Raw genomic sequence first — 25288 nt, forward strand, 5'->3', positions numbered from 1 at the left:
CTTATTCCGTACCATTCACACCATGCCCAGGTCTACACCATGTCAGAGCCTACATCAGGCTTGCAAAAGAAACAGCCTATGGGCCAGGCCAACCTGCCAAGGACTTCATGTTAGCTACCACACTGTGCACAAGGGCTCTTTGCCCCAGCGCACCCCCACAGATCTGGAGAGGAATCCAGTAGAGAGGAAGATGAGGGCAGGGAAAGACTGCTCTCCCCTTCCTACCAAGTGCTCCTCTGCCTGAAGGTTGTTCTGAGGGAACGATGCTTCCTTTTCTCCGTTCTGTCCTCTTTTCCCAGCTCATCAGGGATCAAAACCCGAACTCAGGACCACGCAGGCAGTTGCACTCATTGATGAGAGAGAAGGAACAGCTTTCCCCGACTTTCTCTTCCTGCTCCTAGAGCAGCGCTCTCTTCCTTTCTAGACATTCAGTCCCTGATCGTGCTTCAACGGGAGGCAACGGTGGGTTTACACTCCCAAGAGGGGACCTCAAACATTACATTTGATAAAACTGGTAGGGTACAATTGCAGTTACGCGTGTGGATGGGCAGGAGGAGCATTAAATGGTCCCTGACACCGAGAGCAGCGCCATGGAAAGCTTAGGAAAGCTCCATCTCTTGACATTCTCCATAAAGATACAGTAAAAGCTCACCTCCTTCTGGAAGCCGCTGCACGTCACATGAACAACTCCAGAGCTCAGCAGGCACGTGCCATCTGCAGAGACAACGAACGTTGGACAACATTCCATACTCTCACCGTGATGGTAGCACCAGTTTACATTTTTGTCACAGCAACCTCTGGAAAGGTACAACCGAGTACCCGTTTTCCTCATGACATCACTTACAGCCTTTTTTAGAAAAATAATGGCTGAGTGTAGAAATTTTACCTCCGGGGCTATCGAGGTGCTGCGCTTTGAGCTTCAGCCCAGAGTCATTTCATCTGATCACCAGCACCACCTCACGGGCTGCGTTACAGAAGCACCCAACCCCCAGACCCAGCCGCCTGTCAGGCAGGTGTCACAACAGCACACACTTGGTCAGTACAACGTCATCACAGTTGGGTGGGTGGGGGTTGGGGTGTTTCGGTTTGGTTGGGTTTTTGCGTGACAAACAGTGAACAGGAGAACCAATAAATGGCATTTGAGCTCGGTTTAAGCTTATCACTACTCAAAGCCGTGTAATACCTACCAAAATTATAGGTGCTTGGATGAAAACACAGCTCAGGTTGTGGGTAAGAAGGAGGAACTCTCCAGCTTAGGCTGCGCTCCTGCACCACAACATCCAGAAGGGGGTTTGGAGCAGTCGTGCTTGTCACAGCGTCCAGTGACCACAGTGCAAAATAGGGGCAGTCCTGAAGGGATTCTTCTGGCCTGAAAGAAAACAAGCACAGAAGCTAAACGCCGACTTTCCAGTGAATTATGGGGAGGGATACTGAAACCAGCTTCATAAAAACCTACCTTAGTGAGCCTGGCATTTGAGCCTGATACCAGCAGTCCAAGTCAAATACACCCAAATAAGTAGATGGTTTTCCCTGGCCGCGTGTGTTCACTTGCCGGCTGAAGACGGAGACACTGATGTCAGGAGATACAACTGTAAAAGACAAGACATTGTTTCTTATTGGGAGAAAATACAATCTATCTGACATTTTCAAAACATCACTTTCTATTTTGGCTTCATTCTGTTACGTCACTCATGAAACGCAACACTTGACTAAGAAGAATTTAAAAAATGTTCACCATAGCAAACACCTCTGTGATAGGTTTCAGTCATGCTGCCCCCTTTTCAAGTTCAGATTGTATCCATCCTAAGCCAAATCAAATACACAATTATTAGCTAATCAAGTTTTCTATAGAGTAAGAGTTGATCAAGAGGTTTAGGGGAAAAAAGAAATAAAATAAGCCCAACAAGTTAGCCTACACAGATACTGAAGACTTTCAGGCTGTGGGTATGGAACAGCATTCACTGCTTGGATGCCAAAACCATTTCGTTTAGAACAACCAAAGACGGGCATCAGGAACAAACCTTCATCAACGCTGCCTTCTCTGTCAATGCAGTTGGGAAAGATTTCTACAGCCTGACAGCTGAGTAGTTTGGCCTTGCTGCCCTGCCCTCTCAAGGGAAAGGCTCCACCCGTCAGATCCAAACTGTACTTTTCAACACAGGATGCCAAACCCTGCGGAAAAAATCACAGGCGAGAGAAAGGTCATTCTGAGAGAAAAGCAGACATTATACCTCAGTAGGAAAGAATGTCCATGTCTAATAGAACCTGCATATTGTACTGTATCTCTCCCAGGCGCTTAATCTGATGGCAAAGAGAAACTACAGCTGACAAGCAAGAGAACTGAGTGTCAAACCGTAACGGGTAAGTTTGGCCGTAAAAGCTTTGCACATTTTCAGAACTGAGCATTTCCCTCGCATTACTGGTTCTAAATGTGTTTTGCAGAATTCCTTGCACCGTCCCGGTTTCTTCACAAACCTACATATTTATCTAGAAAGAGAGATCTGAAATAATGCCATACATAGGCATGCAAAGCGCTTTGCTCCATGACTTGATCACAGAACTGATGAAGTTAGAGGAGTCGTGGCCTTCCAGCAGCCAAAGCTCTCTTGCGAGGCATTATCTATAGGCACACACCGCTAGAGTGAAAGCCCATCCCTCGGGAGTAGCCATGAGAACGTCTTACTGAGTCACAGCCTTCTCTCAAACCACGTCAGCTCCTGCCAGCTCCTCCTCTCACCTCCTCAGGGACTAAAGGGTGAAATATGCCTCCCTGCCTTCACCAAGTGCAGCCAACAGCAAAACAACCCGGCGGACATGGCATGCACGTGGGCAAGGCGTTTAGGGGCACGAATTCCTACAGAGTCAGCCAACTACTTTGAGACCTACAGAAAGTCCAGCAGGATTGTGTGGAACCTCTGAGACCACCAATTTCTAAGCCAGCATTAACAGAAATACTGTCTTTCCAAATACAGCAGTTGGTCAAATGCTCTACCCTACGACACATGGGTATTACTCAGCCCTCAGCCCCACCACCCTCCTCCTTCTCCACATCTGGCCATCTCTGAGGCCACCGCCCCCCCGCGCCCAAACCCCCCATATTTGGCCACACGCGTCGCCCACAGGCACAATCAACACCACAATGGGCTCCTGCTGCCAAGAGCCACCTCGCTGTCGCTCGGGCCCTATAAAAGCAGGGCCCTGCAGCTGGACCACACCGCGCCGCGCTTTCAGGACCTCGCGTGCCCAGCGTGCTGGGGAGGAAGAGGAAGAGGGGTTTAGAAGCTGAACGTGAGGGTTTGGGTATTAAAAATGAGGCTTTCATGTTAGAAGAGGGTTTTGGGTGCTTTAAAGTGAGTCATTGGGACCTAAAAATGAGGCTTTGAGCCTTAAAAGTCAGATTTAGACCCTAAACATGTGGCTTTGTGACATACAAATGAGGTTTGATAGTAAAAAAGACAGGTTTGGACCCTAACAGTGAGGGTTTGGGACCTCTAAATGAGGCTTTGTACATTAAAAGAGGGGTTTGGGCTCTAAAACTCACAGTGTGGAAAGAGAAAATGATGGTCTGAGCATTCAAAGACCGCATTTGATGCCAATACTAAAGGTTTGGGATATAAAAGTGAGGCTTTGCGGGTGAAAAGAGGGGTTTGGGCATTAAAAATGAGGTCTTGGCACCTAAAAGTGACAGGTTGGGACTTTAAAGGAGACACTGAGCTTTATGAAGGGGTCTGGTTGGCTGTTAAAAATGAGGCTTTGAGCCTTAAACAAGGGGTTTGGACTCAAATGCACGGTTTAGAACGAGAAAATGACGTTTTGAGCATTAATACAGTGGATTCGATGCTAAAAGGGAGGGTTTGGGACCTATAAAGGAGGCACTGAGCATTAAAAGAGGGGTTTGCAGCCTGAAAGTGAGGGTTTGAAACTCAAATACAAGTTTGGACCCCAAAAGTGAAGGTTTGGGATCTCAAAATGAGGCTTTGCTTGAGAAAATAGGGCTTTGGACATTAAAAATGAGATTTTAGTACCTAAAAGTGAGGGTTTGGGACATTAAAAGTAGGCACTGGGCATTAAGAGAGGGTTTGGACCCTGAAAGTGAGGCTTTGGGTAGTAAAACTGAGGCTTTGAGCTTTAAATCTGGGGTTTGAACCCTAAAAGTGAGGGCTTGGGACCTATGAATGAGGGTTTGACCCTATAAAGGACAGGTTTGGACCTGAAAAGTGAGGGTTTGGCACCTAAAAATGAGGCTTTATTCTTTAATAGAGGGGTTTGGACCCTGAAAATGAGGGTTTGGCACCTAAAAAAGGAAGCTTTTAGCCTTAAAATGGGTTTGGAACACCAAAAATGAGGGTTTGGGACTTAAAATAAGGATTTCAGCATTAAAAGAGGGGTTTGGCACCTGAAAGTGAGGGTTTGGGACCTAAAACTGAGGCTTTGAAACTAAAAGACAGGTTTGGACTGTGGAAGTGAGGGTTTGGCTGTTAAAAATGAGGCTTTGAGCTTAAACAAGAACTTTGGACTCTAAAACGCATGGTTTGTAATGAGAAAATGATGGTTTGAGCATTAAGAGACTGGATTTGATGCTAAAAGGGCACGGTTTGGGACCTAAAAAGGAGGCACTGAGCATTAAAAGAGGGGTTTGGACCCTGAAAGTGAGGCTGTGAGACCTAGAGCTGAGGCTTTGAACCTAAAAGACAGGTTTGGACCCTAAAAGTGTGGGTTTGGGACCTAAAACTGAGGCTTTGCGGGTGAAAGGAGGGATTTGATCATTAAAAATGAGGTTTTGGCAGCTGAAAGTGAGGGTTTGGATGCTAAAAGTGAGGGTTTGGGGCTTTAAAAGTAGGCACTGAGCATTAAAAGAGGGGTTTCGACCCTAAAAATGAGGCCTTGGGTGGTAAAACTGAGGCTGTGAGCTTTAAAACTGGGGTTTGAACCCTAAAAGTGAGGACTTGGGACCTAAGAATGAGGCTTTATTCCTTAATAGAGGGGTTTGGACCCTGAAAATGAGGGTGTGGCACGTAAAAATGAGGCTTTGAGCCTTAAACAAGGGCTTTGGACTCTAAAACGCACGGTTTGGAACTAAAAAATGATGGTTTGAGCATTAATATGCTGGATTCGATGCTAAAAGGGAGGGTTTTATGTCCCAAGCCCGTCTTTCAACACTCAAAGCCTGTTTTCAGTCCCAAACCCTCACTTTCAAGGTCGCAACCCCTCTTTTAAGGCACAAACCCTCATTTTTAACACCCAAACCCTCACTTTCAGGGTCCAAACCCCTCCTTTCTAGGGACAAACCCTCATTTTTAACAGCCAAAACCTCACTTTCAGCAACCAAACCCCTCTTTTAACGCTCAGTGCCTCATTTAGAGGTCCCAAACCCTCACTGTTAGGGTCCAGAGCTTTCTTTTTTACTGTCAAAGACTCGTATATTTGTTGCAAAGCCTCACATTGAGGATCTAAATCCATCCTTTAGGGCTCAAAGCATTGTTTTTAGGTCCCCAACCCTCCCTTTTGGTCTCCAAACTTGCCTTTTTTAGCATCAAAGCCTCATTTTTATATCCCAAACCCTCACTTTTAGGACTCAAACCCCTCCTTTTTAGCATCCAAACCCTCATTTTTAAGTTCCAAAGCCTCCCTTTTATTGTCCAAACCCATCTTTTAACGCTCAAAGCCTTATAGTCAGGACCACAAACCTCACTTTCATGGTTGAAACCCCTGTTTTAAAGCTCAAAGCCTAATTTCTAACAGCCAAACCCTCACTCTCAGGGCTCAAATCACTATCTTGACTCTCAAAGCCTCAGTTTTCAGTTCCAAACCTTCACTTTCAGGGTCCAAACCCCACTTTTAAAACACAAGGCTCATTCAGGGGTCCCAAACCCTTACTGTTAGGGTCCAATCCTGTCTTTTAGGCTCAAAGCCTCAGTTTTAGATCCCAAACCCTCACTTTGGGGTTCCAAACCCCTCCGTTTCATGGAGTAACCCTCATTTTTAAATACCAAACTCTCCCTTTCATTGTCCAAACCCTTCTTTTAATGCTCAAAGCCTCATTTTTAGGTCCCAAACACTCACATTTTTTGTTCCAAACTGTGAGTTTCAGGGTTCAAACCCCTCTTTTAAGGCTAAAAGCCTCAGTTTTAGGTTCCAAACCTTCACTTTCAGGGTACAAACCCCTCCTTTAAGGTTCAAAGCTACATTTTTAAATTTCAAACCTTCACTTTTAGGGTCAAAACCCCTACTTTTAAGGGAGAAACCCTCATTTTAGGTCCCAAACCCTCCCTTTAAAGCACCGAAAACTTCACCTGTAACAGCAAAGCCTTATAGTTAGGACTGCAAACCTCACTTTCAGGGTCCAAATCCCTCTTTTTAAGCTCAAAGCCTTATTTTTAGCAGCCAAAGCTGCACTTTCAGGGTTCAAATCCCTCTTTTAGCTCTCAACGCCTCAGTTATATGTTCCAAACCTTCACTTTCAAGGTGCAAACCCCACTTTCAAGGCACAAAGCCTCATTCAGAGGTCCCAAAGCCTCACTGTTAGGGTCCAAACCCCTCATTTTCATGGACTAAATCTCATTTTTAAATTCCAAACCCTCCATTTGATTATTCAAACCCTTCTTTTAATGCTCAAAGCCTCATCTTAAGGTCCCAAAGACTCTCTTTAGAGCACCCAAACCCCTCTTTTAGTCTCAAAGCCTTATAGTTCGGACTGCAAACCTCACTTTCAGGGTCCAAACCCTTGTTTTAAAGCTCAAAGCCTCATTCTTAACACCCAAATCCTCACTTCCAGGGCTCAAATCCCTCTTTTCACCCTCAAAGCCTCAGTTTTCAGTTCCAAACCTTCACTTTCAGGGTACAAGCCCCTCTTTTAAGGCACAAAGCCACAGAGAAAATGCTTGATATGGGAGAGGAGGAAACCTTGGGGCTCAGGGGTTGGTTATTTTTGCCCACCTCTGCGGAGAAAAAACAATGTATAAAGAAAAGGATACCTTGTGATGCTCACTCCTCTCTGTTCCTGTCCCGTGACACGCTGCTGTTGATGTAAAGCTCCCTGTTGTCACTGGGGTGCATTTTGCAAGGAGGCCAAAGGATTGCCTCTATTCTACTTATGGGCTGTTCCGTCTGCACAAGAAAGGTGAATAAAAACTTACTATAAGCCATGGAATTAATAGTTTTATCTATATTAGTTGACATACAGTTGACACATGTATATTTCTTTTGTTATTTAGCTGTGCAGGAGATTGTCTCCTGCAGGTACAGAAGGTGCTGAGCTTACGGTGCAACAGAGATGAAGAGGGACCTACGAGTTCCTCCCTGCTGAAAGGAGGCAAAGCAGCCGGGGCTATATTTTTGTGCTGGCATTCTTAAAAGATTGCCTTTGTTTCCTGATGACTGCTTCATGGTTTGCTTGATATTGACACCACGGTATGAAAATACCATTCAAAGCAGTTGACCCGCAACTGCTCCAGTCCCACAGAGCCCGTGCTGGACGCTACGGCCCCCCGCTGCCCGGGGGCTGTGATATGTCCCAGGGAACACACAGCGCTGCTGTGCACGAATGTGAGGGTGCCTCTGTACCGCTAGACTTTGCGTCCCAGCCTCTCTCCTCGGTTGGCACGGGCCAGTTGCCACATTTGCCCGACAGCTCCCCAGCATGGCCACACGGTACCGGTACCGCCAGCGCCAGGTATCCCCACGGCTGGGAGCAGCATTGTCCCCACCCTGGGGCAGAGAGGGGGAGCACAAAAACAACCCACAAAAGGGCCCCATCCCGCCCCAGTGGTGGGGATGGGGCAGCTCACCCATGGCAGCACTGCAGGGCCGCCTGTACCGGCTGCATCCCTTCCCCTTCGGAAGGAAATTCACCTCCCCACAAAATTCATGCTTGGGAGGGAAACTGTGGGCATGGGAAACCATTGGGATAGGAAACCATCCCAGGGCTGAGAAATCATTGCTGGCATGGGGAGCCATCACTGGGATGAGAAATCATCGTTGGGATGGGAATTCATGGCGGGGATGGGAAACCCTCATCGGGATGAGAGATCAGCCGGATGGGAAATCATGGTGATGGGCAGTTGCTGAGGCATGACAAATCCAGCCCTGGCAAGGCTGGCTCAGGCAGGTGCTGGCGGAATCATCGCCCTGGGGACGGAACCCCAGAACAGTGTTTGCCCCAAACAAACCCCACACTGACCCACCGCCATGGCAGGTACAGCAGCAGGCTCCTGCTCCTCGTGGTGCTCCGGCCCTCCAGGTAACCCCCCAAGGGGCTCTGCCCACCAATATCTCACCCCACCACCCCTCTTTGCTTCCCCCAACAGAGAGGTTCCCTCTCCGGCTGCCCACGGCATCGCAGGTGCCCGGCATGAGCTTCACCACCCCAGCCATGCCAGCACCGGTCAGTGCCCACGTGCTGCCCTCTGTCCCGGGGCTGGCAGTGTCTGGTGAGCCTGCCCAGCTCCACACCGTCACCCACCAGCTGTCCCAGCCCACCGTCTGGCAGGCGGTGCCAGGGCCCCTGGGGGCCCCGGGGCAGGTGGTGCAGCTCCCCAGCGGCGTGCCACCTCCCCAAGTGGCACAGCTCCCTCACGGGGTGCAGGTCCCCACTGGGGTGCAGCTCCTCAGTGGGGTGCAGATGCCCATGGGGGTACAGCTCCCCACTGGAGTGCAGCTCCCCATGGGGGTACAGCACCCGCAAGGCATGCAGCTCCCCACTGGGACGCAGCTCCCTCACAGCGTGCAGCTCCTCAGTGGGGTGCAGATGCCCATGGGGGTACAGCTCCCTGCTGGGGTACAGCTCCCCACTGGGGTACAGCTCGCCACTGGGGTGCCTCTCCCACACGGGACGCAGCTCCATGCTGGGTTGCAGCTCCCCCACGGGGTGCAGCTCCCCCACGGGGTGCAGCTAAACCATGGGGTGTCGCTCCCCACCATGGCTGCTCCCTGTCCCCCTGCCTACGGCTGGGGACAGCAGGTGGTGCCACAGGTGCTGGTGCCCCACCAGCCGAGGGGGATGGGGCCACGGACCCTGGACCAGCAAGAGCCCATGGACCCCACGGGCTCCTGCCTGCTACGCGCCCCTGACCACACTGGCGACCCACCACCATGCTGCCCCACGGCTCAGCCTTGGGTCCAGGAGCACCCTGTGCTCCACACCCTGCCTGGCAGCGCCCAGAAGCCATCGGAGGGCTTCAAGAAGGAAGTGGTGGCCATCGAGGACAGCGTCCCTGCTGCCAGCCCCCACCAGACCGGCCTGGCTCTGCCGACCTGCAGAACCAGGATGGAGCCTAAAGGTGAGCTCTGGGGGGTGGCAGAGCCCGCGGGCAGCTGCCCTGAGCCAAGGAAAGCTTGCATCACCCCGCGCTTGGGTTGGATCTCTTTGCTTTTTCAGCAGTGGAGACCACCCCGGCAGCCCCAGAGAAGCCCGTCGACCTGCCCGAGCAGGGGCCACAGGCCTTCGCTGAGGCCTGTCCTGAGCTGGCAGAGGACACCATGGCCAGCTTGGTGCTCTCCTGGCTCAACACCTTGGAGAGCGAGGACAGCCTCCCCGATGGGCCTGACAGCCCCAGCCTCGCCGCCTTCCTCCACGAGCTCCCCGACCTCTCCGAGTACGTGGCGGAGGGCGGCTGCCCCAAGGAGCCAGCAGCGGCGGCGGGGCTGGGGGACGGCGAGGTCTCTGTCGACGACGTCGACGACTTCACCAGCTTCCTCGGCCGGGTCCCTGACTTCTCCGAGTACGTGGCAGAGGGCGGCTGCCCCATCAGCAAGTGGTGGCAGCAGGGCTGGGGGACAGCGAGGACACCATCCCTAACGGCCTTCCTTTCCCCAACAGCCTCATCAGCGCCGATTTCCTCGATGACCTCCACGACTTCTCCATGTACGCGGCAGATGGCGCCTGCCCCCAGGACCATGCGGTGGTGGCAGAGCTAGGGGACAGTGAGGACACCACCCTGACCACCAGTGTCCCCAGCGTGACTGGCGAGGCCCTTGATGAGCACCCTGACCTCTGTGGGTATGTGGCGGAGGGCGGCTGCCCCAAGGAGCCACTGGTGGCAGCGGGGCTGGTGGATGGCGGGGACACCATCCCCAATGTCCCCGACTTGACAACTTCCCTTAACAAGCTCCCCCACCTCTTGGAGTACAGGGCAGAGGGCGGCTGCGAGGTGGACAAGTTGGCAGCAGTGGTGCTGGTGGACGGTGAAAATATCCTCGCCGATGTCCCCGACAGCCTGGACACCACTGCCTCCTGCAGCGAAGACCCTGACCTCCTGGAGTACGAGGCGGAGGGCGGCTGGTGCAAACGCCGCCTGCAATCGGGGATGCTGGGGGATGCCGACCCCTTCAGGGGTGTGCCGGCCTCCCCCTTGCAAGACACCAAGGGGAACCAGGGCGAGGTGTTGGCAGTCCTCCCCACCTGGCTGCCCTTGGATATCTCCGAGGAGAGCTCTCCGGAGACTGCAGAGGAGACTTCTGAGGTCAGTCCTGCGGACAGTCCCCAGAACGATCCCCTGCAGGCTCCTCCGGACAGTCCCCTGCTCAGCCCCCTGCAGTCCCCACTACTGACGCCCTTGGCCAGAGCCCAGGTGCACCCCCAGCGTCACCAGCCCCACATGGCCCAGCTGCTGGAGGAGGCGCTGCGGAGGCAGCCCCGGGTGCTTTTGACCCACTTGCCGCTGCCGCCGGGTGTCACCTCCTGCCGGGTGGGGCCCAGCTGGGGAGAGGTGGGCAGCAAGCAGGCAAACCACAAAGGCAGAGCTGCACGGGGATGGCACGGGGCAGGCAGCAGCGGGCTGCAGGCGGGAAGCAGCAAGCGCAGAGCGTCCAACATCAGCAGCGTGCCCGCCAAGCAACCTAGAAACACAGGCAACACCAAGGGGCAAAGGCCCTTCATGCACCAGAGGGGACAGATTTAAAGCAGCCGTCCCACTCAAACACCACAGCATGGAGGCCTTGAACTGCTGCTCTGGGACTCCCACCCCACGCCCCACCCCAGCCTTGTGACCCTCAACTGCTCCAGTCCCACAGACCCGTGCTGGAAGCACAAGGAGCAGACAAGAAGCTGCACCTAGGTAGCACGCCACGCTTGCCTACTCAGCGAGTCTAGGCTGCCACCCAGAGAAGGAGCAGATGTTCCCAGGGGGAGGGGGGTAACCTGAGGGTCACAAATGCCCACGGGGATTGAAAGCCAGAAGGGCTAGGACAGTGCGCTGTGCCACCTCCTCTTCCCTGCGGCTCCCCGAGTTCCATCATGCCCCAGAACCTTCCTTTCGAACAGTATATTGGACAGAAGCGCAATACAGCTCCAAGGAGCTTGCTGCTTCTGCGAGCCAGGAGGAGGCCAGAGGCCGCTGGACTCTTTGACCCATACTCACCCCCGGCTTAGAAACGCTGTGCAACCCCCAGCCCCCCACTCTGGAGAAACCACTCACGTAGACAGCCATGTCCTTTGGAGCTCTGCAGATACTGTCTCCAGGGAACGTTGTCCTGAAACGTGGTCCATGGTGACTGCTCTGGGAAGGACTGGCACAGACAGCTTGATGAAGGCTTGTCCCTGACTTCCCAGCAAGGGCCAGCACTTTCCCACATGGTTTTCAGGCTGGAAGGAGAAGAAGAAACTACGTTCACATGGAGAAGGGTGCCCTGGCTCTCATTCCTGCTATGAGCATCACAGGATTAAGAACTGATTTGGCCAAGCAGCTCGGCTCTGAACCGCAGACAGTGCCTTCGGTCGGACCCTGCGGGTACCAAACAGAGAAGCAGCCGTGAGAATTCACGGGTCACAAGAGCACGTCAGTGGAGAAGCACTTGCATGGCAGCGAGCTGGGTGCGCTGCCTGAAGAAGCTCTCTGGCCTCTCTCGGTGTGCAGCAACTCGCCAAGAACAAGCAAGGGATGGTGCGGCTGAAAGGCACCGGCCCAGGGCAGGTGGCAACTAGGGTCCCACCTGGACAAGCCTTTCCTGTAAGGAGAAGCCATTGCTCCCCCCATCCAGTCCCACCTCCTCCCACTGGCACCTGCCAACTCTTCAACTTGTGCAGGCGGCTCAGGGGCAGTGCCAGGACAGCCTGCAAACGCAGCGTGAGGCCCTCCAGCAGGGCAGGCTCTCAGCACCCGCTTGTGCTCACTAAGAGCCCCCGTGAGCTCACGCCCGAGACCTCTGCAGGCACCTTTCCCACTCTGCTTCCATGCCATGCTGACAGTTTGCACGATGACTGGGAAGACACAGCATGCAGGACCAAGCGACCCTGTTAGAAGCTTGCACAGAGGACCTGGGGCACTCCGGGGGAGAAAATACTCATTTAAATTAAAAGAGCTGGGTGTTGGCTTTGCAGCGCCTCTCTCTGCCTGCGGGCATTTGCTCAGTGGGAGGGAGGGTGGGGGGTTAACGCATCCCCTGCCCACCCCGCGGGTGGCTGAGCTGGGCTGGGGATGGCTTATGTCCACAAACGGGTATTTTTACATTTAAGATAATATGATTCTATTTTTATAAATAATAGATTTATTTTTTTACAAATAAATATTTTGAAATTATAATATTTGTATTATGTATACGTCTATGTATAATATCATATACACATACACACATACATAGATATGTAGCTACGCATCCCACCACAAATCCACACAGGGAAAGGGGAGGGGGTGTCAGGAGGGACTGGGATGCGGGAGAGGGGTGACATGACCCCGGGGCCCAGGACTCACCGCAGTTCCTGCTCTCTGCACTGCCAGGCACGTGGCACAGCTCAGGCACTTCTGTCTCTCTCTCTCTGTCTGTCTGTCTGTCCCTCCCTCCCTGTGCTGCAGCCCCGCTCACCCGACTGCCTTCCACCTCAGGGCACCCACGGGTGCCTCACAGCTCGCACCCCACGAGGCCGCCCCGAGGCACAGCTCAGGGGGGCCGGAGCGGGGCCCAGGCCCAGCTGGCTGCTGCCAGGACAGGCCCGGGGGCGGCCTGGGGCTGCGGGACAGGCCTCGGGGCAGGGGCTGGGGCCGGGGCAACATGGCCGCCCGGCAGCCCCTGCCCCAGGGCTCCAGCTCCCAGCATGCCCCGGGGCGCGCCTTCCCGCCGCCCGACCCTGCGCGGGCACCGCGCCCCCAGCCCGAGCCAGCCGCCCCCCCGCAGGCCCCACGGCCGCCCCCCCGGGGCTGCGGGACCCGCCGCCACAGAGACCGAGAAGGCACCGGGAGCGCGCAGGGACAGAGACGTGGCAGAGGGAGCGGGGCAGGGGGACAGCGGGGAGAGGGGCAGAGGGAAAAGGCAGCGGGGAGAGAGAAAGGGGGAGGCCGGGACGCAGAGCGGGACACAGGGCGAGGGGAGGGCGGGAAACGACCCCGAGAGACTGAGACAGAGGGGCTGTGGGTCAGGGCAAGGAGGCGCAGAAGGGCACAACAGCCGCGGCCTCCAGGGTGGAGACGCAGGAGGAGCAGAAGGGGCCGGGGAGCAGGACGGAGGCCCCGAGAGCAGCAGGGCCGGCCGAGCGGGGGATACAGGCGGGAGAGAGGGGACAGGCGGCAGCACAGAGGGGAAACAGGCGGCCAGGACACGGCGACAGAGAAAGGAGAAGGCCAGGGAGCGGGAGAGAGGTGTAGGGAAAGGAGACCATAGCAACAGGCTGTAGGACAGACAGGGAGGAGTTAGAAAACACAGGCACGGAGTCAGACAGAGAAAGAGAGAAAGGAAATAAAAGGGATATGAACTGGGGAGAGAGCAAAAATAGTCATTCTGGGCAACTGCCGCATTTCTTGCTCACCTGCCAGCGACTGCATTGCCAGGATCCTCAAGAAATGTTCTGCCTGCAAAAGCCCTGTCCTGGGCCCAATCCTGCACTGTAATACTGGTGATGAGATACACACCCCAGAACTCGGGGTAGATGTGTTCTTTGTTCTTTTTTACCAAAAATATAGCAATGCTGTGAATGCCCGGCATGTTTCTGAAAGCAGCCAAGGTTACCGTGACCTGTTCCGGCAGAAAGAAGCATTTCAGAGGCGGCTGTGGGGTGTAAGAGCCAAGGAGCGGCTGGCGGGCTGCTCTGGGAAGGAAGGGCTCTGATGGCGACCTGGATAACAAACCATTGCAGGCACACCTTCGCTGAGAGGCCGCACGCTGCTCCCTTCCAGGTGCTCCTCGCCAGCCATCTCTGTGCTTCAGCACGGGTAACTGCCCGAGGGAGGAGGCGGGAATCCGCCATCGGTGCGGAGCGGCGGTGGCGGGAAGAGGGCTGCGTTCAGTGGGGAGAGCACAGCTTTGCGGGAATGCAGCGCGTCTGGGGGCCTCTTGATTTCTGCACGAAGCGTGCATCACGCAGCAACGTCGCTGGCTTAAACCAAAGCGCTTGATTCCTTCCTTAATAAACCGTGCCTCCCGGGCTGGAGGAAGAACTGTGGAAAAAATCTTAACTTTTTGTACCCATTTCAGTTCCTCTGTCGGCCACTGACAACAAGAATGAAATACTGGGGGCAGAAATTAAAATGAAACTAAATACCCAAATTTAAGAGACGTTTGTTCATCTGGCATTTTGTTTTCAGGCCACAAACCAACCCACGAGCTTCATGACTGGCACCGCCGGCAGCTGTAGAAATCCAGAGCCAAATTTTCTGCCGTACGTACCCCGTGAGTCCGATGGCTGCTGGAAAGAAATTAAATATTCTGACTATTTAAATTATAAAATTTAAATATTTTGAATCACTCGGGTTTGGGCAGGACTTTGTGCACGCTAGAATTGGCAGAAAACCCTAAAATTAGGTAGCCAAAACGGTAATTCAACCCATAACAGAAAGTCAGTGAATTCTGGGGGATGATCAGCACTCAGCCAGCGCCAGTGAACGCGTGGCACTTCCAAAAATTAACACTTTTTCTTCCTTTTTTTTGCTAGACTTTAATATTTATTTTCTCTCTAGCTATTTCCTAGCTTTGGCCATGCTCACGGCTATGATTTCAGGGGTTTGCGTAGTTTTCCCAGGTGAAAAAAGTAATGAATGACTAAAATTTCCAAAATTGTCCTTGTGCCTCCCCTGGTCATTCCTTATATGTAAAATTCTTGGGCCAAATTTGAGGAACAGCTTGAGATACTCACTCTTTTGGCAGGGCTTTTCTACCAACCAGAATATTCCGTTGCTTCCTGAGGTGTTTAAATGTCATTTTGTGGTCAGAGAGAGACTTCCCTCCCCCTGCCCAGGAGCATCAGGAATTTCAGCCTTTCCTAAATTTCTGAAATCCAGTTTCAGAATGGTCTAAATTTCTGAAATCCATTGACAGCATTTCCAAAATTTCTGAAACCCAATTTCAGCCTTTTCTAAATTTCTGAAATAAAATTTCAACATTTCCTAAATTTCAGTCGTTCCAAAATTTCTGTAATCAAATTGCAGCATTTCCCGAACTCCTGAAATCCAATTCCAGCAACCCTAAAATGTTCTTTTCATTCAAATAAAATAAATGAACACATAAATACGTGAAGGGATGTGACCACCCACCAAGACAATGCAACTTAAAAAAAAAAAAACCTACTTCATTCACATTCTTATGGAATATAAATACCGAATACATGGGATATAAATACCGAACGCCCGCTGGTACGATTACCACGCAGTAAGTGGTGGAAAGAACAATATTACATCTATTTTTCCCAATATTCACCAGGAGTGCAGTGTGCTGGGGTGGGGGCTGAATCCCCCACCTCTCTTTTACCAAAACCTGCCCCGTAGGAATTAAAAAAATAAAGATAAAAATAATTTTAAAATTTTAAAAATTTTAAAATTACATCTTGGCTATTTTTTTCTTAATTTAATCAGTTTATTTTAAGAGACTCTTGTTCAACACGACCAGTAAAAAGGTGGAATAATATCCCTAATCGGAATACTGTCTGTGTCCTGAAGTGCTTCCACATTTGCTTTTATTTGAACCCTTCAACAATATACAAGATTTCTTTTCTAAGAATGATGGAGTGGAGGAAATCGGAAGATTTAAACAATTTTTACGGCCTCAGGCTTCAAAACTCACTCCATTTTTCAGGTGCAGTTTATTTATATCTGCAGGATTTCAGGTTTTATCTTGAAAATATGTAGTTCTGCATTAAAAAAGGATTTCGGTGACGTCGTTAGCATTTATCTATGTATTTATAAACTTCCAGTCTAAAAAAATAGCTTAAAAAGGGTCAGTCAACAAGGAGAGCAGCTTTCGTGGGGTTCTTTCTGATTTTCTTATTTTTTATTTCAATAATTGGGTGAGTATATCGGATTTAGGGAACAATTCAGGAATTTACCATCTCCTTTGGAACACGCCAACCTCCACACCCCGGGCGGTTACAGCCTCGCTCAGCAAAGCCCAGCTCGCACCCCATTTTATAGGTGTGATTGAAATTGAATTTAATTTTTTGACTTTTTAGGTGCGATATTTAATTAGTGGCCTGGCAAATAAACTGCGTATTAATTAAATAGCACACTGTACTTGGAATTATCTCCTGTTTTGTGTAAATATTAGCAGTCCTGAGAAAATCCATAAATATGGCAGCACCTTAACACCACGGGGGATCTTTTTTAATCTTTTTTTTTGTTTCCTTCCTTTGACCTCCTGTAAATGTACCGCTATGGCTGGGGGAAGACTGGAAACAGAGATAAATTGAGTTGTGGACAATGCCTATAATATAGAAGCATCGAGTCATGAAAGCATTGAATCACTAAGTTTGGAAAAGACCTCTAGGATCATCAACTCCAGCCGTCAGCCCAACACCACCAGGTCTCCTCAACCATGCCCTGAAATGCCACGTCTACATGTTTGTTAAACACCCCCAGTGACAGCGACTCCCCCACATCTCTGGGCAGCCTCTTCCAAGGCCTGACCACTCTTGCAGGGAAGACATTTTTCCCAATATCCCATCGAAACCTCCCCTGACGCAGCTTGAAGCCCTTTCCTCTCGTTCTATCGCTAGTGACCTGGGAGAAGAGACCAACCCCCACCTCACTACAGCCTCCTTTCAGGTAGTTTTAGAGAGCAATAAAGTCTCCCCTCAGCCTCCTCTTCTCCAGGCTAAACCCCCCCAGCCCCCTCAGCCGCCCCCCAGCACACTTGTGCTCCAGACCCTGCCCCAGCCCCGCTGCCCTTCTCTGGACACGCTCCAGCCCCTCCAGGCCCTTCTTGTCCCGAGGGGCCCAAACCTGAGCCCAGCATTCGAGGTGGGGCCTCCCCAGGGCCGAGCACAGGGGCCCCATCCCTGCCCGGCTCCTGCTGGCCACCCCAGTGCTGACACAAGCCCGGGGGCTGGTGGCCTCCTTGGCCACCCGGGCACTGCTGGCTCATGCCCAGCCGGCTGTCAGCCAGCACCCCCAGGGCCTTCTCCGCCGGGCACTTCCCAGCCCCTCTGCCCCAGGCCTGGGGCGCTGCCTGGGGCTGGTGTGACCCCAGGGCAGGACCCGACACTGGGCCTTGTTAAACCTCATACACTTGGCCTTGGCCCATGGATGCAGCCTGTACAGGTCCCCCTGCAGAGCCTTCCTGCCCTCGAGCAGATCAACACTCACACACAAATTAGTGTTTTCTGCAAAGTTACTGAGGGTGCACTCAATCCCCTCACCCAGATCATTGATAAAGATATTAAACCAGACTCATTATTATTGTAGTTGTTATTACAATTATTATTACAGTTATTATTGTTATTATTATACTTACTATTATTATTGTTGTTACAGTTATTACTATCGTTATTAAGCCATTCTTATCTCAACCTGCAGGTTTCCCTGCCTTCACCCCTCCGATGCCCTCCCACCCCACCGATGTTGGGGTGACTGGGATGCAAGAGAGGGTTTTGGGCAGCGTGGGGCAGCCGAGCACGTCCCATGGCTGCTCCACGCACGCAGGCGTTTCTCCGCCTGTGCCACCCGCCAGGGCTGCGGCTCACAGGGGCCCGTCAGCAGCACGCCGGGCACGGGGACGGAGCCGGTGTCGCCCCGTCCTGGCGGGCAGTGGGTCACTGCCGTGTCACAGTGGGCAGTGCCATCGCGGCCGTGTCGCTGTGGCCTCACGCTGTGGCTGTGACATGGCCACTCAGGTAATAAAAGAGGCCACGGGGCAGTGGGTCCTGCACCCCAGAGGAGTATCTGACGCAGGGATGAGCTCCCCAACGAGCATCACTGCTGAGGAGCAGCCCCAGAGCAAGAGCTGGGCCCAGAAGGGCTTCTGGGACGGGACGGAGCACCCCTTCATGATGCCCAGCATCACCGCCAAAGGTACCAGCGGCCATAGCCACGGCAGGAACGTGGTGGCAACCAGCAGTCACGGCCTCGCGTGAGCGAGACTCAGCACTGCAGCCACCCCGGGGTTGTCTCTGGCTGTGGAGGGTGAGGCCGCTTCGCATCCGCCCGGCGCGAGGGCTCGGGGTGCTGGGGGGCTGAGAGCTGGCAGATGGGGAGCGTGACCTGGTTTTCCTTTGCTTTCCAGAGCAAGCCGCCGTCTGGGACGCAGTGGCCGACCACGTTCAGGAGTGGCTCCTGCTGCACAAGGTAGTTCAAGACCCACATCATCCTTGTCTACCCAGACGGGTGGGGAGGCCCCACGGCTGCTGGCACTATTCCCCTGCTCGGAAAGCAGGAAATTCACCCCAAAAGTCCCCACTGATGGCCAAAGAGGGCTCGTGCAAGGGTGGTGTCACCTCTGGTGGGTGGTATTGTACAGCACGGCTGAGCCCGGCTGCTGGAGACACCCCAGATGCCCTTGGGATGCTCTACCATGATTCCACCATGGCGTTTTTTGGAGGGGGAAGGACTCAGCAGCTCCTCCCCAAAGCTCTCTTCACTGCCTCGGCTCATGCCTCCACACAGCAGGAGCGGGCAGGATCCACCCCAAAGCACCCGCCGTGGTCAGGGCCACCTCCAGCCTTCTCTTCTGATGCAGGGGCTCCGAATTCCCACCCTCGGCTCCTTTGACACCGTCCCCAAGCAGATCCAGGTCGGAGACAAGGCTGTAACTCTCCAGTGGCCCGTGTTTCACCTGGCCAGGAATCTCGTGGTTGCCCACAGCCTAATGGACAACAAGGCCTACCTGCCTGGTGAGACGTCGGGTTAAACCCTAGCTGGCTGCACGGCCGTTGCACCCCTCCCCTGCTCTGAGATGCTTCTCTAAAGCAACTCCCCCTCTGCAGAGCACCTCAAAAATGGTTGGGTTTTTATCTTCTGGGGCGATGCAATGACTGCAATAAGCAGCCCTTTGGAAATGCTTGGGGAAGGGCCACGGGGTGAACGTCTCTCTCGTGTGGTTTTCCAGGCAATAAAGTGCTGGAGCCCTTCAAATATGCCAAGGTGGCCACAGCCGCCTCTGTGTCCCGGCAGAAAGTGGAGGGCTGCATCCAAGGCACCACATCCCTCCTCTCACACTGCCTGGGGAAGGGGGAGACTGTTGCCCTCGTCCTGAAGGACATCGGGGTGCTCCTCATCGAAGGCACAAAGGTGCAAATGAAGTTCTATCACAACTTCTTGGAGAAGCTGTCTGGGAAGGAGAACCTGGAAAAAGCTGTTTTCAAGGTGAGTGTTTCGGTGTCTCCGTGGCACGGGTGGTCCCACGGCAGTGTCCCAGCACTCCTTGCTGTGGCCCATAAGGATGTGGTCATCCACTCGGGTGAGAGATGTGGCCTGACCAGCTCTCACTGCCTCGGCTCCTCTGACATCAAGTGCCTTGGCCACGCTGGGGACGTCCTGCCACCTTTGGGCTCCGCCGATATCGGGTGCTATGGCCGTGCTGGGGACATCCTGCCACCTTTGGGCTTCTCCATTGCAGGTCCCTTGGCTGCTGGATATGGTGGTGTCCCGGGAGGTCCCTGTGGCCTCACTGAGTGTCTCTGACCACGTCATCATCTTTCCCAAGTGAGTACGTTGGTGGCTGTAGCCACTGTCTGATGCAGATGCTCACAGCAGCATTTGCTCCTTGTGACACTACCCATGTGATGCCCACGTGTGGGTGGTGGCACGATGTCCACCACCCATGGGGACACCAGGCAGCGACTCTCGTTGATGTCCCCAGGTCATAGTCACTCCCAGAAGGCAAATCTGATGGGAAAGACAGAGGAATTTAGGCCATGCTTTGTCCCACGGAGGCCTGGACTTTGCCGGGTGACTCCCACCATTTCCCAGGACTGTCCTTGGGAATGGGGCATGGTAGATGGGAAAACCATGGTAGACTTGGGAAAACCACAGTAGACTCGGGAAAACAATGGTCTTTATGGTCTTTATGGCAATGCCAAAATCTGCCTGTGAGCTGGTGATGGTGGTGAGCGGCAAGGGCTGCTGGTGCTTTGGGTCATGTCAGCATTTTCTCCTGGTTTCCAGGTTTGAAATGGAATTTGTGCCCAAACCACCGCCCAGGAGGCTCCTCAAGACCTTGAGAGAAGTCCCTGGGAAAGACAAGCAGCTGAGAAGAAAGGACTTGCCACCTCTTGAGCAGGAAGGTAAAGCAGCTCCTGGCTCCTTTCCATGGGACGAGCAACCAACTTCAGTCACCGATGGGGAAATCATCGGTGCTGAGTGCCAAAAGGCGCTGGCTTGCGCCAAAGCCGTTTGTCCCAATGACTCATCAGCTTCTCCAAAACAGAGCCCTGGGGTGGGATGCACCCAAGGGTACAGTGGATCCAATGGCATCTCCTCCCCCCTCAGAAACGACTCTCCAGAAGAGTCCCCGCCACTTCCTTCCTCATTCCCAACCCTGGTGCTGATAACACAGTTGCAAAACCACATTGGAAATTGGGAACCGGGGCAAGTGCCCGTGCTGGGGAGGCTGCAAGGCTGTGGCAGCGGCTGCAAGGGGAGCACAACAGCCCTCTCAGACGTTTTGGGAAGAGGTCTAACACCCCTGGGCATTAGCAGGGCTGGCAGCATCACAATGACACTCTTCTGACGAGGTCCCTCCTTCCTGGGTCCAGGGAAATCTTCTGGTTCTCTCGTTCCTGCCGGTCCAAACGTGACTAATAGTGAAATACCACCCTTCTGCAAGATGATGGAGATGAAGGAGAAGAAGAGGAGAAGGTCTCGGGTCAGGTGAGGCTGGAGGCTCAGGGTTGGCATCTGCACAGGGACGTTTAGCCCAGAGAGGTGGTTGATGCCCCATCCCTGGAAACACTCATGGCCAGCTTGGATGGGGCTCTGAACAACAAGGTCTGGTTGAAGATGGCCTTGCTCAGGGCACGGGGGTTGGACTAGATGACCTTTAAAAGTCCCTTCCGACCCAAATATTCTATGATTTTATGATTCCATGACTTTCTGACCCAGCAAGAGCCCATTCCCCAGCCCCAAACACTCACTGTTCATTGCTGCCCAACCACGGTGAAGGCAATGCCTGGAAGGGCAGGATGGGGCTGCTGAAAGCCCTCCCATTTCACAGGGCTGGATTTTCCCCAGCCCTTCAGGAGAGCCCCAGTGTGATCTCCTGAGCTGTGCATGGGACAGCTGGCTGTCAGCTCAATGTCCTGGCTCGGGGTTTCCTCGGGTGGGCTGCCAGTGGCCGCACGAAGGGGCACGTGGCTCACGGGGGGCCCCAAACCCATCGCGTCCTCAGGTAGACCTCTCCAGTTGTATCCTTCCAGGCAGCAGCTGGTGATTCCAAAGAATTCCTCTGCCAAAAAGCAGCCCGTGGCTGGTCAGCGCCAGGGCAAACCTGTGCCCAAAGGCCAAGCGTCACAGCAGAGCCAAGCGCAGGCAGCCAAACCTCAGAGCTGCAGAGAAGAAGCAGCAACAGGAGGTGGAGGAATAGCAGAGAAAATCCTCGCTGAAATCACAGTGACAAAGCTGGTGAAAGCCAAGCCCTCCCGTTGTCCGGAAGCCTTGACCTTCATAACACCTGTAACAGCCGTGTTATCGGCATCGAACTCTGAGGCCAACCTGCTCGAGGAGCCCACCCACGCAGTGCTCAGACAGCTGCCACCGAGACTAAGGCAGCAAAAAGAGTGACATTCCGTCACAAGAGATGCTGGCCCGTGCTGGAATAACCTGACAGGACCATGTGATAGGCGCGGAGCTCTGAGGACAGCCGGCTCGTGGAGCCCCACGATGAACACCTCTGATTTGATCCAACAGTTGGATGAAGGGACTAGCTCAATGCGATGCCTTGTGCTCAAGAGCAGCTCGGTGCTCCCTCGGCCGGAGAGGCCCTGGCTGGACTGATCAGGGAAGAGGTGAATAAAACTACAGAGAAGGTGCAAAAGAGCGTTGACTGGGCGCAGTGTGTGAAGATCTGAATGTCCCTGGAGGGGCCAGCAGAGGGTGCGAGTGCAGCTGGGGAGGCACAGAGGGCACCGGCCTTTGCCCAAGCCATTTCTGACGGGGATCTGTCAGTTGGTGCACAGAGCTGTGACTGACAGCATTAGCCTAACCTTAATTTCAGCTGAGGTTAGGGCATGGCCTGCTGGGCAGGTTTTTCTGGCCGGTCACTGGAGTGTGTAGGATCCAGTGCAGGAGCCTGGGCGTGAGCCCCGAGGCTTCAGAGTAGGTGGAAAAGTGGCTGTGTCCTCCTCATAGTTTAGCTTCTGGCAATTTTTATTAGATGGAACAGAACAAGCAAGAACGTTTCAAGTTCTTGTATTACTCATAAAAACAGAGGTGAAATTTCCTCCCCACTGGGCAACTGTTTCCCAGCTGCCTGGACCTGACACACAGGTGGTCAATTAAAGCGGCTTCATTTTCATTCTGTCCCGTTTGAATAGACTTTTCTCTTTCTCCTAGTGTGCTGCACGTTTGTAACTTTTGTGATGTCCTGGGGGTTTGTCTGGCTCTGCATTCCTGTTACTACTTCTTTTTTCTGACTCTTCAAAAAAAAAAAACAAAAAAGAAAGAACCAAAGCAGCAGCATGAAATTGCCTGCTGGCTCAGCCCCCTCCAAGCCGTTCGATAGTGAGGTTTGCTGGAGCTGTTCCAGTGTTTCTTGTTTCATCTCCTTTAATCCTGGTTAGTTAATGAAGTGGATTCTTCTCCACATGCCAGGCTGGATGCCAGAGAGGACGGTGGCTTGGTACAAATTCACCATCCCTCCCGTTTTTGCAGCAAATGGGACTGCGGTTCAGCAAAGCCACTCGTGGTGTGTGAAAGCAGGGAGCGGGGGCTGCTGGGAGGAGTAAATCCGACAGCATCCGCTATGCAAACGCTGGGCTGAAACCAGGTCTGAAGGCACCTATGATGCCAAAAGTGCCATAAAATACCTTGTTACGCTCTGACATCTTTTCCTTGGCCACCTACAGAGCATATCAGTTTACTGCTTGCCCCTCTTTGGGCTGTTTACCTGGTGATCCTGTTAAAAAAAACCAAAACACTTTCTCTGCAGCCGAGCTGAGTGTCCAGGTGCCCCTTTCCAGCATGCTCCCAGCTCAGGCTGCCAAGTGCCGTGGGTATGATTTAGATCCCTGGATGTGTGAAGAAGGGCGCTTAGTCCCGTGGTGAACGTGGTATTCGTGGTGTGCTTACCCCTAAAGCATCTGCCCCTTGGCTTGAAGGACCAGGAGGTTTCTGTAATATCAAAAGCAAAAAAAACCCTGTGAGATTGAGCTGAGTAAAGCATCCCACCACAAATCCACAGAGGGAAAGGGAAGGGGGTGTCAGGAGGGACTGGGATGTGGGAGAGGGGTGACATGACCCCGGGGCCCAGGACTCACCGCAGTTCCTGCTCTCTGCACTGCCAGGCACATGGCACAGCTCAGGCACTTCTGTCTCTCTCTGTCTCTGTCTGTCTGTCCCTCCCTCCCTGTGCTGCAGCCCCGCTCACCCGACTGCCTTCCACCTCAGGGCACCCACGGGTGCCTCACAGCTCGCACCCCACGAGGCCGCCCCGAGGCACAGCTCAGGGGGGCCGGAGCGGGGCCCAGGCCCAGCTGGCTGCTGCCAGGACAGGCCCGGGGGCGGCCTGGGGCTGCGGGACAGGCCTCGGGGCAGGGGCTGGGGCCGGGGCAACATGGCCGCCCGGCAGCCCCTGCCCCAGGGCTCCAGCTCCCAGCATGCCCCGGGGCGCGCCTTCCCGCCGCCCGACCCTGCGCGGGCACCGCGCCCCCAGCCCGAGCCAGCCGCCCCCCCGCAGGCCCCACGGCCGCCCCCCCGGGGCTGCGGGACCCGCCGCCACAGAGACCGACAAGGCACCGGGAGCGCGCAGGGACAGAGACGTGGCAGAGGGAGCGGGGCAGGGGGACAGCGGGGAGAGGGGCAGAGGGAAAAGGCAGCGGGGAGAGAGAAAGGGGGAGGCCGGGACGCAGAGCGGGACACAGGGCGAGGGGAGGGCGGGAAACGACCCCGAGAGACTGAGACAGAGGGGCTGTGGGTCAGGGCAAGGAGGCGCAGAAGGGCACAACAGCCGCGGCCTCCAGGGTGGAGACGCAGGAGGAGCAGAAGGGGCCGGGGAGCAGGACGGAGGCCCCGAGAGCAGCAGGGCCGGCCGAGCGGGGGATACAGGCGGGAGAGAGGGGACAGGCGGCAGCACAGAGGGGAAACAGGCGGCCAGGACACGGCGACAGAGAAAGGAGAAGGCCAGGGAGCGGGAGAGAGGTGTAGGGAAAGGAGACCATAGCAACAGGCTGTAGGACAGACAGGGAGGAGTTAGAAAACACAGGCAGGGAGTCAGACAGGGAAAGAGAGAAAAAACAGTGATGGGAGATGGGAAGAGAGTAAAAATAGCAGTTCTGGGTAACTGCCCCATTTCTTGATCACTGCCCAGGAACTGCTTGCACCGTATCCGATGGTCGCTCATGGGCCCTTCCCTGAGCCCCTCTGACCGTACGCCAGCAGCGTGGCGTTATAACCTTGCCAGGCGCTCTCCAGCACTCCCTGACCTTATCTCTGCTTCAGTCTTCACTGGGAAGGCTGGCCCTCAGGCATCCCAGGTCCCAGAGGAGAGAGATAAAATCTGGAGAAAGGAGGACTTCCCCTTGGTTGAGGAGGATTGGGCCAGAGATCACCTAGGCAAACTGGATCCTTGCAAATCCATGGCCCTGATGGGATGCACCCATGAGTGCTGAAGGAGCTGGCAGTTCTTGCCAAGCCACTCTCCATCATCTTTGAAAGAAAATGTCACTCCACTCTTCAAAAAGGGCAAGAAGGAGGACCTGGGAAACTATAGGCAGTCAGCCTCACCTCCATCCCTGAAAAGGTGATGGAGCAGTTCATCCTGGAGGTCATCTCCAGGCATGTAGAGGACAAGAAGGTTATCAGAAGCAGTCAACATGGGTTCACCAAGGGGAGATCACGCTAAGACCAACCTGACAGCCTTCTATGATGGCGTGACTGGCTGGGTCGACGAAGGGAGAGCAGTGGATGTTGTCTGCCTCAACTTCCGTAAGGCGTTCGACCCTGTC

The 25288-nt window shown here is 53.8% G+C and overlaps 1 protein-coding gene and 1 long non-coding RNA gene across 2 annotated transcripts in view; both read right to left on the reverse strand.

The window, feature by feature from the left end:
• The window catches only part of LOC135317692 (uncharacterized), a 177500-nt gene extending 165515 nt beyond the window's left edge, over positions 1-11985 (reverse strand). The window contains exons 1-2 of the long non-coding RNA XR_010376419.1: positions 11415-11985; positions 6975-7107 (exon numbers count right to left, since the gene is read on the reverse strand). This is a non-coding gene — a long non-coding RNA (uncharacterized LOC135317692). The remainder of the gene's footprint in view (positions 1-6974; positions 7108-11414) is intronic.
• Positions 1-25288, reverse strand: part of LOC135317445 (uncharacterized) — a 194490-nt gene that overhangs the window by 60293 nt on the left and 108909 nt on the right. The window lies entirely within an intron of this gene.

Source organism: Phalacrocorax carbo, chromosome 26 (genome assembly GCF_963921805.1).
Source record: "Phalacrocorax carbo chromosome 26, bPhaCar2.1, whole genome shotgun sequence".
Classification (NCBI taxonomy): domain Eukaryota; kingdom Metazoa; phylum Chordata; class Aves; order Suliformes; family Phalacrocoracidae; genus Phalacrocorax; species Phalacrocorax carbo.